Source organism: Schistocerca americana, chromosome 4, assembly GCF_021461395.2.
Source record: "Schistocerca americana isolate TAMUIC-IGC-003095 chromosome 4, iqSchAmer2.1, whole genome shotgun sequence".
Classification (NCBI taxonomy): domain Eukaryota; kingdom Metazoa; phylum Arthropoda; class Insecta; order Orthoptera; family Acrididae; genus Schistocerca; species Schistocerca americana.
Genome location: NC_060122.1, coordinates 798,284,942 through 798,304,111, shown reverse-complemented (window position 1 = coordinate 798,304,111; position 19,170 = coordinate 798,284,942).

The following is a 19,170-nucleotide window of genomic DNA, read 5'->3' as shown; positions in this document are numbered from 1 at the left end:
TAACCGACTGGTGCTCTGATATTGGGCAACGGTGCTCTTTAAAGCGTTGAATCGATATTCCTAATGAAACCTTACTGCCGGATTCAGAGTGAGAAATTTAAGTTAATGCAGATGAGTAGGAAAAATAATCCCTTAATGTTCGAATACAGCATCATTATGTGTTACTTGACACATTCAGGTCGATTAACATCTAGGCGTAACGTTCCAAAGCTGTACGAAATGCAACGAGTATGTAATGATTGTAACGGCGACTTCGGTTTATTGGGAGAATTTTAGGAAAGATTGGTTCATCTGTAAAGGAGACCGCCTACAGGACAATAGTGCGACCCATTCTTGAATACTGCTCGAGTGTCTGGATTCCACACCAGGTAGGATTAAAAGAAGACGTCTAAGCATTTCAGAGGCGTGGCCGGCCGCTGTGGCCGAGCGGTTCTAGGCGCTTAAGTCCGGAATGGCGCTGCTGCTACGGTCGCAGGTTCGAATCCTGCTTTGGGTATGGATGTGTGTGATGTCCTTCGGTTGGTAAGGTTAAGCAGTTGTAAGTCCCATAGTGCTTGGAGCCATTTTTTCAGAGGCGTGCTGCTAGATTTGATACCGATAGCTTTGATCAACACGAAAGTATTACAGAGATCCTTCGTGATCTCAAATGGGGATCCCTGTAGAGGAGGCGACGTTCTTCGAGGAACGCTGTTGACATGGTTCCGAGAATCGGCATCTGAAATTGACTACAGAACACCCCTACTGCTGGGACGTATATTTCGCTCAAGGACCACGAAGATAAGCTGAGAGAAATTAGAGCTCAGGCGGAGGCATACAGACAGTCGTTTTTCTCTCGCTCTATTTGCGAGTGGAACAGGAAGGGAAATGATTATCAAGGTAAAACGTATCCTCCGCCACGCACCGCACTGTCGCTTGCGGAGTATGTATGTAGATGTAGGAAATGTGGAATACCGGAAGTCGAAAGCAGATAGTCAATTTATCTTGACAGAAAATATCTAGCGTACAAGCATTTCCAGAACACATCATTGCCCTAGCAAGACGCAGTGGTTAAAACACTGGTCTCACATGTGGGAGGCGCTAATTCATATATGGTTTAGGTTTTATTTGGTTCCCTAATTAGCTTCAGGCAAATGTTTAGATGACGCATTCAAAAAGGCCACTGCCGATTGTTGTCTTCCGCCTCCAATGGTTATACCATAAAGGCGACACAACAACCGGTAATTAAGCTTTGATACATGTAAGAAAAGGTCCGTCTGCCAAAATTGTTCGTCTCACAGGTAACTAACAGCCAACAAAGCAATCTTACTATTATCAGTAATACGAATCGGCACATTATAGCTTTCAAACCAAGTTTGTGGTGTAACTGTTATTTGTTTTGATTTAAAGTGTTGATATTAAGTTATTAATTAATATTGTTAGGGATGAGCACCATAAATTTAACCATGTGTTAGGTTTGCGCCCATTGACCGCTTGTCAGTTGCTTGTGGAGTTGCGCTTGGACAGATGAGCGCCTCTGAACTGTATACGAGTACATGGCCAAGAAGCGAGCTGAAGGCCGTGGCAGCTCGTTAAGAGGTGACAAGCTAATACACGTGTAACTGCACAGATCCGTGGAAAGTCCTGCCGGCTGAAGATGGGTAATATTAACACCCTGCCGTCTCGACGGGACTTTCCAGATAAATTGTATGTGCTACAAAACTGTTCTACATGTTCCCGATGCCTACATTAAAACTAAGTACCATAAACTCTTTACATCGACGATATGAATTCATTGCACCGTCAAATTCTCTCGTGCGACCAATATTGTGCAAACAGGACTTCATTTATTATACCTGAAATCACGCAAAAACTATTAAAGCGAACGTGTACAGCTGCGAACAAGATTTAAATGGCGCCTGGCCGCAGACAGTTGCGTCAGAGGCTGGTAGGAGCCACGTATTTATATCATGTCTAGTTTCAGAGTGAAAGCCAGTTTAATGTCGACTCAATCAAGCCACAACACATCAATACGAGGTGATCGAAACATATTATGAAAGAAGGACTGTGACAACCTATGCCTAATCTTTATCCTCACGTATCCAAATAGTAGCTCAAAATTGATGTTATTGATGAAACTGATGATTAATTAATTGGTCAATAATAACATTGTCTGTTATTCACATTTGGTATCACTTAGAATATGTGTCACGGTGTAGTGACCGCACACTTTAGTTCCGTTCGCGCCATCCATAGATAGAGTTGTGTCACGAATTCAGTGACCGCACGGTGTGACCTCGCCGCACAAAAATCTTAAAAGTCAATAAATGTGAAATTGTAACCTCCCAGCAAGAATATAAAAGTCAATGTTAAGTGAAATGTTATATTCCCACAAAACTGCGTAATAAAAATTAACCAAGCGTAACCTGCTTGCAAAATGTAAACTCCCCACAAACATTAACTAATGAAGATTGCTCATTAAACCCACAATAAAATTAATTAAATAATGAAGCATAACATCTGAACACAAATAATTAAACCTGACAAATTTTATAAGGGCAGCGGCGCTGACCTTCGGCCCTGTGCAATAATTAAACCTGAACACAAAAACCAAAATTCTTACATCAGTAAACTCCATCAATATCTGCTCTTAATTTTCGGCACAGCTCCGTGCAATGCTGGCCCATGTTTAATTTTAATTCTTGGAGGGAATGCATAGGAAGTATTACTCGACTTGAAATGAATCTCTTTGTTTAAAACAGTTACTTTATAAGAAAATTATTATTGGGGCAATTCTTGAACAAATTAATTACAATTAACATATGTCATTAGCTGAGCGCAATGCTGCTTCATTACCTTCTAAAACAATATACCTCGTCCTGAATCGTGACCAGAGATGGAAGGAGAGCACGCCGCCGACGCATGCCGACGCCCGCTCAGTACAACCGTCCACTCGCTACAACTACTGCCGACTGAGTGCAACTCGCAACTGACTACTCGCAACTCAACACTCGCGCGGTCAAGCGCAGACTAGCAACGATAAATAACTCTCTGGTCAGAGATTCTGTCATGCCTCGCCATCGCTTGTAATGAATACGTACGCGTTTCAACGGCAACAAATGAAAGGCGTAAACCGCCAAGTTCGAATCCAGAGTTGCAAAATGGTTCAAATGGCTCTGAGCACTATGGGACTTAACATCTGAGGTTATCAGTCCTCTAGAACTTAGAACTAATTAAACCTAACTAACCTAAGGACATCACATACATACATGCCCCAGGCAGGATTCGAACCAGCGACCGTAGCGGTCGCGCGGTTCCAAACTGTGGTGCCAGAGTTGCAGCAACGCAGGAAGACCGTATGGCACAAGTGCTGACTCAGGAAGATATAGGTGACAGAGAACCGTCTCAGTACCTGCGTCACCCCCGCAGCAAGGTGGACATCGGAACAGTGCCCAACAATCTTCTGTGCACGCTATGGAGCAGCCGTCTGCCGCCGCAGGTAAAGGCGATCGTCGCATCGCAGAGATGTCCCTGGACGCTGTTGCGGAACTGACCGACCGCATCTAAGATGCCATCGCTCCGGACCAACAGGTCAGTGCTGTGACTGTCTGGTAGTGTCGCGTCCGTGGCCCTTCCCGTTTCACGCGCAGATTACGATGCTCTGTCCGCCAAATTTGATGCACTGAGCGCACAGATTGGCACGCTGTTGTCACAAGGAGGTCCTAGTCGCTACAGAAGATGTAGCCGCAAGCGCTCTGGGAGCCGTTCCTGGACTCAGTCTGTATCAGATGTTGGTCCTACCAGTTATTGGTACCACAGAAGATTTGGTGAGCAGGCTAAAACGTGCAATAGTCCCTGCTCCTACCCAAATGCAAACGGCGGTCGGACGTAGGCCCCACCGACTGCTCAACTACATCCCGTCGCCTATTCATTACTGACGCGGTATCAAGCCGGAAGTATTTAATGGACACAGGGTCCGACCTTAGTATCCTGCCCACAGCGTCACTGCACTGTTGCAGGCCATCCACTGCAATTAGCTTGTCTGCCACAAATACACTCCTGGAAATTGAAATAAGAACACCGTGAATTCATTGTCCCAGGAAGGGGAAACTTTAATGACACATTCCTGGGGTCAGATACATCACATGATCACACTGACAGAACCACAGGCACATAGACACAGGCAACAGAGCATGCACAATGTCGGCACTAGTACAGTGTATATCCACCTTTCGCAGCAATGCAGGCTGCTATTCTCCCATGGAGACGATCGTAGAGATGCTGGATGTAGTCCTGTGGAACGGCTTGCCATGCCATTTCCACCTGGCGCCTCAGTTGGACCAGCGTTCGTGCTGGACGTGCAGACCGCGTGAGACGACGCTTCATCCAGTCCCAAACATGCTCAATGGGGGACAGATCCGGAGATCTTGCTGGCCAGGGTAGTTGACTTACACCTTCTAGAGCACGTTGGGTGGCACGGGATACATGCGGACGTGCATTGTTCTGTTGGAACAGCAAGTTCCCTTGCCGGTCTAGGAATAGTAGAACGATGGGTTCGATGACAGTTTGGATGTACCGTACACTATTTAGTGTCCCCTCGACGATCACCAGTGGTGTACGGCCAGTGTAGGAGATCGCTCCCCACACCATGATGCCGGGTGTTGGCCCTGTGTGCCTCGGTCGTATGCAGTCCTGATTGTGGCGCTCACCTGCACGGCGCCAAACACGCATACGACCATCATTGGCACCAAGGCAGAAGCGACTCTCATCGCTGAAGACGACACGTCTCCATTCGTCCCTCCATTCACGCCTGTCGCGACACCACTGGAGGCAGGCTACACGATGTTGGGGCGTGAGCGTAAGACGGCCTAACGGTGTGCGGGACCGTAGCCCAGCTTCATGGAGACGGTTGCGAATGGTCCTCGCCGATACCCCAGGAGCAACAGTGTCCCTAATTTGCTGGGAAGTGGCGGTGCGGTCCCCTACGGCACTGCGTAGGATCCTACGGTCTTGGCGTGCATCCGTGCGTCGCTGCGGTCCGGTCCCAGGTCGACGGGCACGTGCACCTTCCGCCGACCACTGGCGACAACATCGATGTACTGTGGAGACCTCACGCCTCACGTGTTGAGCAATTCGGCGGTACGTCCACCCGGCCTCCCGCATGCCCACTATACGCCCTCGCTCAAAGTCCGTCAACTGCACATACGGTTCACGTCCACGCTGTCGCGGCATGCTACCAGTGTTAAAGACTGCGATGGAGCTCCGTATGCCACGGCAAACTGGCTGACACTGACGGCGGCGGTGCACAAATGCTGCGCAGCTAGCGCCATTCGACGGCCAACACCGCGGTTCCTGGTGTGTCCGCTGTGCCGTGCGTGTGATCATTGCTTGTACAGCCCTCTCGCAGTGTCCGGAGCAAGTATGGTGGGTCTGACACACCGGTGTCAATGTGTTCTTTTTTCCATTTCCAAGAGTGTAATTCAGCAATTGCGACGTATGGCACGCGGCGTGAAGAATTGAATTTGGGGCTACGCCGTCAATTCACTTGGGACTTAAGTGTAGCAGACGTGGCCGAAGCAATAATCGGTGACGATTTATTAGCTCACTATCAGCTCCTACCGGATGTTGCGAGTTCCCGCCTAATAGACAATGTTACCGGACTTACAACCACTGGGTACCATCGTCATGCCAGAACATACAACGTCAAGGTTATACAGGTTGCAGACGAGGAGTATAGCTCGCTGCTGCAAGAGTTCCCGACCTTAAAGAGGCCTCCAGGCCCGCCACAGCAAGTTTTGCACGATACGGTCCACCACATAAAAACTACGGACGGGCCGCCTGTGTCTTGTCGGACGAGACGATTGGCTCCAGGACGCCTCGCCATTGCTAAAACAGAATTCGACACGATGCTACGAGAAGGTATCATCCGATCCTCAAGCAGTCCATGGTCACCTGCACTGAATTTAGTACCCAAAAAGGGACGAGCCTGGCGTCCGTGTGGCGATTACAGGATTACAGAGCGCTCAACTCACGGACCGTGGCTGATCGCTAACCAGTGCCACTACTAACAGACTGTAGTCACGCACTGCATGGGGCCACTGTATTCAGTGTTATAGACTGCGCAAAAGCGTATACCCAGATTTCCGGTTCAGCAGAGGACATTCCAAAGACCGCTATTATTACGCCATTTGGGTTGTATGAAAGCAAGTTTATGACCTTTGGCCTGCGTAATGCTGGCAGAGGTTCATCGATTCTGTCTTGCGTGGGTTGAACTTTTGTTTTGCCTATCTGGACGATGTGTTAGTGTATCCATCGTCCAAGGAGCAAATTGGATAATTGGTGGTCAGTTCTATGGGACTAAACTGCTGAGGTCATCGGTCCCTAGGCTTACACACTGCTTAATCTATCTTAAACTAACTTACGCCAAGGACAACGCACACACCCATGCCCAAGGGAGGACTCGAACCTCCGACGGGACGGGGGGGAGGGGAGCCACGCGAATCATGGCAAGGGGCCACAGACTGCATGGCTACCTCGCACGGCGTCCCAAGGAGCAACACCTCCAGCACCTGAGAGATGTTTTGAGCGTTGCGAGAGGTACGGCGTGGTGTTAAACACAGCTAAATGTGTGTTTGGCCAACATCAAGTCGAGTTCTTGGGTCATCGAATATCTTCATCAGGCTCATTACCACTCACTGAGAAGGTTTTTTTTTTTTTTTTTTTTTTTTTGGTAGGGTTTAAGGGCGCTCAACTGCTGAGGTCATTAGCGCCCAGTCACTGGTGTTAGAGCACACGGAATCTGCTAAAACTCAAGGGGATGGGGGGACATCAGAAGGACCTGACAAAGATGCGGATAAAATAAGTAAAAAGGTTAAATGTCTTTGGACAAGCCAGTTAAAGTTATAAAACGCAGAATACGAGCAGCTGCTCGAGCGTCATCAGCTAAAACATCCGGTAAAGTAGATGGCAGAGACAGGATAACACGAAATTGACTAAAACGGGGACACGACAATAAAACATGGCGCACTGTTAATTCCTGACCACAAGGGCACTGCGGGGCTGGGTCACCGGAGAGCAGGTAGCAGTGGCTAAACCGGCAATGCCCAATCCGCAACCTGGTCAGAAGGACCTCCTCGCGCCGAGATGATCGGGAGGATGTTGTCCAAGCAGTTGGGAGCGGTTTAACTGCCCGGAGCTTGTTTCCTTGGAGGGATGACCAAGCATCCCACCACAACGACACAAGCCTCTTACATACATCCCCACGAACGTCAGATGACGGGACACAATGGGAGGCTGGCCGAGGCAGGAGGACTGCAGCCTTGGCTGCAGCATCCGCAGCCTCATTCCCAGGCACTCCTACATGTCCGGGAACCCACAGAAAGCTGACAGAACTACCATTATCAGCGAAAGAATGGAGGGACTGCTGTATCCGTTGAATCAAGGGATGGACCGGATAGGGAGCTACAAGGCTCTGAAGAGCACTGAGTGAGTCAGAGCAGAGTACATACGATGAATGGCGGTGGCGGCGGGCATAATGAACGGCCTGATGGAGAACAAAAAGCTCGGCCGTAAAGCTGGAACATTGGTCGAGGAGCCGGTATTTAAAGGTGGCGGCCCCGACGACAAAGGCACAGCTGACACCGTCGTCAGTTTTGGAGCCATCGGTGTAAATAAAGGTGTGACCGGCAAGTCGAGCACGAAGTTCGACAAACCGTGAGCAATACACTGCAGCCGGAGTACCCTCCTTCGGGAGTGAGCTGAGGTCGAGATAAATAGGGACCGGAGCCTGGAGCCAAGGTGGTGTCGGGCTCTCACCCTCTCTGAAGGTGGTAGGGAGGGCAAAATCCAATTGTCGAAGCAGGCGACGGAAGCGGACTCCGGGGGGCAGCAGGGCAGACACATACAACCCGTACTGACGGTCGAGAGAATCGGCGAAGAAGGACTCGTAAGAGGGGTGGTCGGGCATAGACAACAGCCGGCAGGCATACCGACACAGCAGTACGTCGCGCCGGTAGGTCAATGGTAACTCGGCAGCTTCAGCGTAAAGACTCTCGACAGGACTAGTGTAGAAGACTCCGGTCGCAAGACGTATCCCCCGATGGTGGATGGAGTTGAGCCGGCGTAAGAGGGATGGCCGAGCGGACGAGTAGACGAAGCTCCCATAATCCAGCTTCGATCGGACTATGGACCGATACAAGCGAAGCAGGACAGTGCGATCCGCTCCCCAAGATGAACCGCTAAGAACTCTGAGGACATTAAGGGAACGTGTACAACGGGCCGCCAAATAAGAGACATGTGGAGACCAACACAGTTTCCTGTCCAACGTGAGCCCTAGAAACTTAGTTGTGTCCACGAATGGGAGAACAACGGGACCGAGATGTAAGGATGGCGGAAGGAATGCTTTATATCGCCAAAAGTTGATACAAACCGTCTTCTCTTCAGAGAACCGGAAGCCATTTGCCACGCTCCATGAGTAGAGGCTGTCTAGACAACGCTGAAGGCAGCGCTCCAGGAGGCATGTTCTCTGGGCACTGCAGTAGATCGCGAAGTCATCGACGAAGAGAGAGCCCGAGACGTTAGGTGGAATGCAATCCATAATTGGATTGATCCTGATGGCAAAAAGGGCTACGCTCAAGACGGAGCCCTGAGGCACTCCGTTCTCCTGGAGGAAGACGTCGGACAATACGGAACCCACACGTACCCTAAACTTTCGATCCGTTAAAAAGGAATCAATAAAAAGGGGCAGGCGACCGCGTAGGCCCCACCTGTGCATAGTGCGGAGGATAACTCCTCTCCAACAGGTATCATAAGCCTTCTCCAAGTCGAAGAACACGGCTACCGTTTGGCGCCTTCGCAAAAAGTTGTTCATGATGAATGTCGACAAGGTCACAAGGTGGTCAACAGCGGAGCGGCGGCGACGAAAGCCGCATTGGACATTAGTAAGTAGTCGTCGAGATTCAAGAATCCAGACTAACCGAGCATTAACCATGCGCTCCACCACCTTACAGACACAGCTTGTAAGAGAAATGGGGCGGTAACTAGAAGGAAGGTGTCTATCCTTCCCGGGTTTGGGTATAGGAACAACAACGGCATCACGCCAACGCATGGGGACGTGACCTTCGGTCCAGACGCGGTTGTAGGTACGAAGAAGGAAGCGTTTGCCCGCCGGAGAAAGATGTGCCAGCATCTGAACGTGAATGGCATCTGGCCCCGGAGCAGAGGACCGGGACAGTGCAAGAGCACGTTCGAGTTCCCGCATGGTAAAGGGGGCATTATAAGTTTCCAGATTCAGCGAGTGGAAGGAAGGTCGCCGAGCCTCTTCTGCCTCTTTCCTGGGAAGGAAGGCAGGATGGTAATGGGCGGAGCTTGAAACCTCCGCGAAAAAGCGGCCAAAGGCGTTGGAGACAGCCACAGGATCAACAAGGTCCTTATTACCTGAGGTCAGGCCAGGTACTGAGGAGTGGGCCTTAATGCCCGACAGCCGGCGCAGGCTACCCCATACGACAGAAGAGGGAGTAAAACTGTTAAAGGAGCTGGTGAAAGAGGCCCAACAAGCTTTTTTGCTGTCTTTGATGACTCTACGGCATTGCGCTCGGAGTCGTTTGTATTCAATACAATTCGCCAACGTAGGATGGCGGCGAAAGGTGCGTAAAGCACGTCGTCGAGCACGGATAGCGTCCCTACAAGCCTCGTGCCACCAGGGGACGGAAACGCGACGTGAAGAAGAAGTAGTACGAGGAATGGAACGTTCGGCAGCATTGATTATAACAGCCGTGAGGTATTCGACCTGACTGTCACAACTGGGAAAATCGTGGTCCGGAAAGGTCGCCAGGGAGGAGTAAAGTCCCCAGTCAGCTTTCAGTATGTTCCAGCTCGAAGGACGTGGGGATGGGGTGTGGTGCAGGAGACGAACGACACAGGGGAAGTGGTCGCTCGAATAGGTGTCCGAAAGGACATACCACTCGAACCGACGGGCAAGAGTGGTAGAACAGATCGAGAGGTCCAAGTGGGAGTAGGTATGAGTAGAGTCCGAGAGGAAAGTCGGGGCGCCGGTATTGAGGCAGACAAGATTGAGATGGTTGAAGACATCCGCCAAGAGTGAGCCTCTTGGACAGGATGCAGGAGAGCCCCGAAGGGGATGATGGGCATTGAAGTCGCCAAACAATAAGAACGGCGGGGGAAGCTGAACGATCAGGTGCATCATGTCAGCCCGACTAACAGCAGATGACAGTGGAGTGTAGATGGTACAAACTGAAAACGTAAAAGCAGAAAGAGTAATGTGGACAGCTATTGCTTGGTGTGGGGTGGTCAATGGGATGGGATGGTAATAAACATCGTCCCGAACGAGCAACATGACCCCACCATGAGCTGGGATACCGTCCACAGGGGTGAGGTCATACCGCTCCGAGGTATAGTGGGTAAAGGCAATACGGTCAGTCGGGCGCAACTTGGTTTCCTGGAGACCAAGGACGAGCGGACAGTGCAGGCGGAGGAGCAGTTGTAATTCCTCCCGATTAGATCGAATACCTCTTATGTTTCAATGAAACAACGCCATCGCTAGTCAAAAGGTTGGGGGAACGAGACGGGGGAAGAGCTGGTCACCTCGACGGCCGCGGAGGGCCAGGTTGCGAGGGAACAACGCTACAACCGACGGGAGGCGGATCCGGTTCCATCGACTCGTCGCCAGCCGCGGCCGCTGTCCCTGGTTGTGTAGGAGGGGCCGCATCATTTGCCGACGAAAGGCCGGCGGAGCGCCTGGCAACAGAGCGTCCCGGCGAAACTGATGACGGCTGGGAGCAGCGACTCACGGATGGAGCGTCAGACGAAACGCGCCGGGGTGGAGAGGGGGATAGAGACTTCTTCTTGGAGGCCTTCTTTGAAGGCCGAGGAGGCACAGGGATGGTGGGCTGGACCCGAAGAAGGTCCTCACGCGCGGGGTCCGTTTTGGAACGCCGGACCTCGGAAGCTGGGGTCCGGAACGTTGCCCCGATGGACGCCTGAGAAGAGGATCGCTTCTTAGGTGGCGTGGGGGGAGGAAGAGGAGGAGGAGGAAGGGTGGCCCCTGGGGCAGAGGGGATGGGGGCCACGGGGGAGGAGGATTTGGAATGGAGGGATTTGGGAGGCGGAGGCAGAGCCCCCTGATGGGCGGAGGAGGTGGAGGGGGGACAGGAGAGGGGTGAGGATACTGCGGAAGGAGTGGACACAACTGAGGCGAACGAAGTGGTCAATGACACGGGATGGAGGCGGTCGTACTTCTTCCGGGCCTCAGAATAAGAGAGCCGATCCAAAGTTTTGATTTCTTGTATCTTCCTCTCCTTCTGATAGGCGGGGCAGTCTGAGGATCTAGGCGAGTGGACGCCAGGACAATTAACGCACCGAGGTGGTGGGCATGTATGTTCCTCACGAAGAGGACGTCCACAATCGCCACAAAGGGGCTCAGCCTCAAACCGTGATGACATGTGCCCAAAGCGCAAACACCTAAAACAGCGCATAGGAGGTGGGACGTAAGGTCGCACGTCACACCGGTAGCACATCACCTTTACCTTCTCCGGGAGAACGTCCCTCTCGAAGGCAAGGATAAAGGCCCCGGTGTCGATACGACGGTCTTTGGGGCCGCGCTCTACTCGCCGGACGAAATGCACGCCTCGGCGCTCCAGGTTGGCCCTGAGCTCCTCATCAGATTGTAGCAGGAGGTCACGATGAAATATAACCCCCTGCGTCCTATTTAGTGCCAGATGTGGGACAATGGAGACTGGGATGTCCCCTAGGCGGTCGCACGCCTGGAGCGCCGCCGACTGTGTGGCGGAGGTGGTCTTGAGAAGAACGGACCCTGAACGCATCTTGCTGAGAGCCTCGATTTCCCCGAAGACGTCCTCAATGTGCTGAACAAAGAACATGGGCTTGGAGGTGGCGAACGTCCCCCGTTAGGTTCGAGAACAGACCAAATAGCGGGGGAAGTACTTCGCCCCAAGCCGGCGGGCCTGTCCCTCCTCCCATGGAGTGGCCAAGGGGGAAAGGGCAGGAGAACCAGAACTAGAAACGGTACCTTTTCTTTTGAAAGACTCAGCCACAGAGCGACCTGATACATGTTGACGTTTCATCTGCGAAACTTCCGCCCCGATACCACCCACTCCGACCAGGGGCTCTCCCCACGGGCGCCACCCAGCCGCAGCAAGGGCCACCTGGCAGGATGACCATTGCCGGGAGTCCTGATGCCCCAAGGAGACGGGCATCTACTCCTTGGCCGACGTGGGGAGGGTGCAGCTCAGGTATCGGCAGTACGATCCCTGTGTTGTCAGGGGGCTACAACCTAGAGGGTACATGACAACCCCACCACAACGGGCTGGCTACCGTGCTGGATTTCTGGTGCCATGGAAAGTCCATCATGATCGCTGGTGCAGATAGAGACGCACTATGGGCGTAACTTGGACAACCCAGCACGCGTTGAGGCCCAATTTGAGGAATAGTGGGTATGGTTACAACGCCAGTGCAATGCTGAGTGCCAAGGTCTTAGTGCACTTAGGACCAGTGGTACACCATGTAAGGTGTCCTTCCCCAAAAGGCTCGTACTTCTGTGGAATTTGGAAAAAAGGAGGTCAAACCCTAATGGGGACCATCTCATTAAGGCCAAAACGTTTGAGACTCCTTTTAGTCGCCTCTTATGACAGGCAGGAATACCGCGGGCCTATTCTAACCCCCGAACCCGCATGGGGGGCTGAGAAGGTTGAAGCCATATTGCAATTACCCAAGCCATCTGCAAGAAAAGAGCTACGCAGATACTTAGGAATGCTCAATTTTTATCGCCGTCATTTACCACGCACTGCCGAACAAAGGCGCCGTTGAATGCAGCACTGGCTGGTCCCAAGGTTAAGAGCAGTTCTCCTGTGCAGTGGACCGAGGAGATGAAAGCGGCTTTCGAAGTAACCATAAAGAGCCTAGCACATGCAGCACTGTTGGCGCACCCCAAACTCTAAGCTCCACTGGCATTAGTGGTGGATGCCAGTCAGCCATTGGTGCAGCCCTCCAGCAATGGATGGACGATGCCTGGCAGCCGCTGGCTAATTTCTCGCACAAGCAGTCACCTGCACAACAAAGATGGAGCACATACGATCGGGAACTTTTAGCCATATATCAAGCAATCAAGTACTTTTAACCACAGGTTGAGGCACGAGAGTTTGTCATATACACCGACCACAAGCCTTTAACATATGCCTTCAAGAAAAACAGCAACACTTGCTGTCCACGGCAGTACAGCCAACTGGAATTTATTAGCCAGTTTAGTACGGACATCCGCCATATATCAGGCATAACTAATGTGGTTGCGGACTGCCTCTCTAGAGCGGCCAGTGTCTCACGGCCTGTGGACATGATGGCGCTTGCCAGGACTCAACAAGAAGATTCCGAGCTACACACCATATTGCATGACGACACTGCAGCACTCAAGTTACTGCAGTCGACATTCCTGGCGAGACCATGAAATTTTACTGTGAAGTGTCACATGGCAGATCACGCCCTTTACCAAGCGAGATGGCGCAGTGGTTAGCACACTGGACTCGTATTCGGGAGGACGACGGTTCAATCCCGCGTCCGACCATCCTGATTTAGATTTTCCGTGATTTCCCTAAATCGCTCCAGGCAAATGCCGGGATGGTTCCTTTGAAAGGGCACGGTCGACTTCTTTCCCATTCCTTCCCTAATCCGATGAGACCGATGACCTCGCTGTTTGGTCTCTTCCCCCAAAACAACCCAACCTAACCAATCCCTCACGCCCTTTTTGTTCCCGTTGCATTTCGCAGGCCAGTGTTCGAGTCCTTACATAATCGTTGCCACCCAGGAGTCCAGTCGACATTCAAGCTAGTGTCTCAAAGGTTCGTATAGCCAGGGATAGAAAGAGACTGCCGCGAATGGACGAGAACTGCCAACGTTGCCAACTTTGCAAAATCACTCGCCACATTCATCCCGCAATAGGAAAGATCCCGGACACTTCTTCACGCTTCGCCCACGTTCATCTTGTGGTAGGTCCACTCCCTCCATCAGATGGCCCGCGGTACATATTCACAATGACTGACAGATATACGCGATGGCCTGAAGCAGTACCTATAGACAGCCGGCCACTGTGGCCCAGCGGTTCTAGGCGCTACAGTCTGGAACCGCGCGACCGCTACGGTCGCAGGTTCGAATCCTGCCTCGGGCATGGATGTGTGTGATGTCCTTAGGTTAGTTAGGTTTAAGTAGTTCTAAGTTCTAGGGGACTGATGACCTCAGATGTTAAGTCCCATAGTGCTCAGAGCCATTTTTTTGAACCTATGGACATCTCCGCGGAAACCTTAGCCACATCAACCTGGCTGGCGAGATTCGGCTGTCCGCTCTATATCACCACCGACAGAGGCCGACAGTTCGAGTCAGATTTGTTCATACAGTTGGCGAAGTTCTGTGGCTACGTCCATCACAAAACGACCAGTTACCACACAGCCAGCAGTGGCACGTTTGAACGTTGGCATCGAGCGCTCAAGGCTGTGCTAATGTGCCATGGGACATGTTGGACGTCTGCACAACCCATAGTCCTGCTGGGTCTACGAGACACACACAAACCAGATATAGAGTCCTCGGCAGCTGAATTGGTTTATAGCGAGACTCTGCGCCTACCAGGGGAGTTTGTCGACACAGGCCTACTGTGAGAAACGGACGACCAACCAGAGTTACTTCGCAAGTTACGGGAACATGTAAGCCAAATCAAACCCACAAAGGCCTCCAGGCATGGTTGACCAACAACTTTTGTGCATAACAACCTCGAAAGCTGTTCTCACGTTATGTTACGTACAGCCACCGTATACTGGACCCCATCGCGTCCTGCGCAGACACACACACACACACACACACACACACACACACACACACACACACCCGCGCGCGCGCGATGGTCATTGTAGTAAATGGCAAACAGGCCACCGTGTCTCTTAGCAGAATGAAGCTGGCTTACATTTTCAAGGAGGCATAACCCGCCTTACGGTCAAGAGCTCAACGCCTGACAGATGCAACACCTCGACTTCCAGCACCGCCGGCATAACAGGTCGATGCAGAACCTACACGCACCAGCTGCTCCCGACGTGTCCACTTCCCAGCCAGGTTCAGAGAAGACGCACCACGCTCTGCTTTCACCAAGGGGGCTCCTGTAGCGACCGCTACTCACGTCAACTGTTGCGTCCACACACGTTAGTTCCGTTCGCGCCATTCATAGATACAGTTGTGTCGCGAGTTCAGTGACGGCACGGCAACAAATGAATGGCGTAAACAGCCAAGTCTGAATCCGCCACTTGGAGCGCTGAATAATGTTGTTGCTCACTCCTTGGAGTTATAACTTTTGTTTTTATGTTTATTCTGTTCCTTGGTTACTGTTTTTTGTTGTTTACAAGTTACCTATGGCAACTGAGCTTGGCGGCTGCCCCCGTCGGAGGTTCTAGTCCTTCCTCGGGCATGGGTGTGTGTGTTGTCCTTAGAGTAAGTTAGTTTAAGTTAGATTAAAGTAGTGTGCAGGCTTAGGGACCGATGACCTCAGCAATTTGATCCCTTAAGAATCCACACACATTTGAACATTTTGAACTGTGCTTTTTTTCTGTAATACCAAGTAATAAACTTTTCAAGTATATTTTCAGTGCTTTTTTGAATATTTATTTATTAAGCACACGGGTAGCTCTACACGACGAAAATATACCCGTCAATGGCATGAGCGGGTGCGGATCATAGACACGCACAAATTGAGGTTTCCATACATGTCGTAACACTGTGATTTATTAGTTGTAATTTAGTGCCTTTAGCAATGTCGCGAGATCTAGACTTCTATGCTTTATCCGGATAAATTCTTGTGTCCACTTACACTCGTCGTGTTTGACCAGCCGGTCGTGGTGGGCGAGCGGTTCTAGGCGCTTCAGTCCGGAACCGCGCGATTGTACGGTCGCAGGTTCGAATCCTACCTCGAGCATGGATGTGTGTGATGTCCTTAGGTTAGTTAGGTTTAAGTAGTTCTAAGTTCTAGGGGACTGATGACCTGAGATAAGTCCCATAGTGCTCAGAGCCATTTGAACCATTTGAATTTTGGGATCTTTGCTAGACAGGACTGACGGACGACATCAGAAAGGAGCGCAACCCGCTTTGTGTTATCGCGAAATAGGAGAGTGTTACGAATATGGTACGCGAGTTGAGTTGGTAATAATTAAATCAAAGGCGTATTTCGTTAGGGGGAGATATTTTGGCGAAATTTCAATTACCAAGTTCCTCCACCCAATACGAAAAAATTTTGTTGATTCCCGCCTGTGTGGGGATAAATGATCATCATAACAAAATAAAAGGATTCACAGCTCGCTCGGAAAGATTTTACGTATTCATTTTCCCCCGTGGTATTCGAGATTGGAACGGTCGAGAAATAATGTGAAAGCAATTCTACTTACCATCTGCCAAGCACTCGAGTGTTAGTTACAGAGTATTCATGTAGATGTAGAACGAGTTTAAAGCCCTGTCCTGCCATCAAGGCGTAAATTTTTCTTGGTGTCCCTAAATGACAATATTAGTACCTACAGCGATAATTGCCTTGAAAAAAGACAGCCAGTTTTCTTTCCCATCGTTGCCAAGTGCGATCTTTTGTTCGGTTTGTAAAGACCTCTTCGTCGGCGGGACACTAAGCCTTAATCCTCTTCACGGTAGTACACTGAGGTGGCTAAAGTCATGGGATATATTCTATGTCGTATCTGACCTGCTTTTCCCTAGCGTAGAGTATCAATTCAACATTGCATGGACTCAACAAGTCACTGGTAGTCTCCTGAAGACATATTGAGGGTTATTGCCCATACAGCCGTCCATGATCGCGTGAGTGTTGCCGGTGCAGGATTTTGTGCACCAACTGATGTCTCGATTATGTCGCATAAATGTTCTATGTGATCCATGTCGGGCAATCAGGGTGACCAAATCATTCGCCGTTGTTTGGGAACAAAGTCCACGAGTGACTGAAAATGGTCTCCAAGTAGCCGAACATAACCATTCCCAGTCAATGATCTGTTCAGTTGGACCAAGGACTCAGATCTCCCATGTAAACACAGTCCACACCATTATGGAACCAACACCAACTTGCACAGTGCCTTGTTGGCAACTTGGGTCCATGGCTTCGTGGGGTCTGTGCCCTGTCACCAGCTATTGCCAAGTGAAATCGGGACCCATCTGACCATGCCACGATTTCACAATCGTCTAGGGTCCAACCGATGTAGTCACGAGCCTAGGAGAGGCAAAGCAGGCGATGTCTTGCAGTTAGCAAAGGCACTCGCGTCGGTCGTCTGCTGCCACAGCCCGTTGACGTTAAATTTCGCCCCGCACTGTCCTAACGAATGTCGTACGTCCCACATTGATTTCCGCAGTTATTCCACGCAGTATTGCTTCTCTTAGCACTGACAACTGTACGATAACGCCGCTGCTCTCGGTCGTTAAGTGAAGACTTAAGACCGTCGGCCACTACGTTGTCTATAGTGAGAGGTAATGCGTGAAATGTGATGTTCTCGGTACTCTCTTGACACTGTGGATCTCGAAATATTGAATTCCGTAACGACTTCCAAAATTGAATGTCCCATTCATGTAGCTCCAACTACCACTCCGCGTTCAAAGTCCGTCAACTCACGTCGTGCGGACATAATCGCGTCGGAAACCTTTTCACGTGAATCACCTGAGTACAGGTGACAGCTCCCCCAATGCACTGCCCTTTTATACCCTGTGTACGTGATACTACTGCCGTCTGTATATGTGCATATCGATGTCCCACGACTTTAGCCACCTCACTTATGTTCCCCAAGCCACTATACAGATGATGGCAGAATTTTTTTTGGATCATGTACCCCAATGTGCACACAAACTCAGTTTTTTGAATCTTACGTTCTGTGAGATTAAAATGAAGTGTTGTATAACTTTTCTCAACTAACGGTTCTCAAAATGGTTTCTCTAGACCAGCGTCGCCTATCGCCTGTAGATTTCAAGTTTCCTGAACATCTCTGTAACAATTTCATACGACCTGTTGTGATCTGTTGCGATTCTTGCAGAGTTCACTGAAATAGTTGGATGACTGCTTTCATTCTTACTTAATGAGGGCTCCATCAATAGCTTGTTCTAGACCTGTCATCCTAACGTCTCGTATGCCGCTTTCTTTGCGGACATGCCACACTTATCCAGGGCTCTCTCAACGAATTCGAGTCTTCCGTTCACTTTTCCTACGAAGAGTTTCACATGTTCGTCCCATTTAATTTTGCTTCATTGTTCCTAGGAGGAAGTTATTGTCTGTTCTACGAGATTATGGAATAGGAGGCAAACTTTTGCAAGCAATTAAAGGTCTTTACATGGATTGTCAGGCAGCAGTTAGAGTTGACGGTAAACTGAGTTCATGGTTCAGAGTAGTTTCAGGGGTAAGACAAGGCTGCAACCTGTCTCCACTGTTGTTCATATTATTTATGGATCATATGTTGAAAACAATAGACTGGCTGGGTGAGATTAAGATATGTGAACACAAAATAAGCAGTCTTGCATATGCGGATGACTTAGTTGTGATGGCAGATTCGATTGAAAGTTTGCAGAGTAATATTTCAGAGCTAGATCAGAAATGTAAGGACTATGGTATGAAGATTAGCATCTCCAGAACGAAAGTAATGTCAGTGGGAAAGAAATATAAACGGATTGAGTGCCAAATAGGAGGAACAAAGTTAGAACAGGCGGACGGTTTCAAGTACTTAGGATGCATATTCTCACAGGATGGCAACATAGTGAAAGAACTGGAAGCGAGGTGTAGCAAGGCTAATGCAGTGAGCGCTCAGCTACGATCTACTCTCTTCTGCAAGAAGGAAGTCAGTACCAAGACTAAGTTATCTGTGCACCGTTCAATCTTTCGACCAACTTTGTTGTATGGGAGCGAAAGCTGGGTGGATTCAGGTTACCTTATCAATAAGGTTGAGGTTACGGATATGAAAGTAGCTAGGATGATTGCAGGTACTAGTAGATGGGAACAATGGCAGGAGGGTGTCCACAATGAGGAAATCAAAGAAAAACTGGGAATGAACTCTATAGATGTAACAGTCAGGGCGAACAGGCTTAGATGGTGGGGTCATGTTAGACGCATGGGAGAAGCGAGGTTACCCAAGAGACTCATGGATTCAGCAGTAGAGGGTAGGA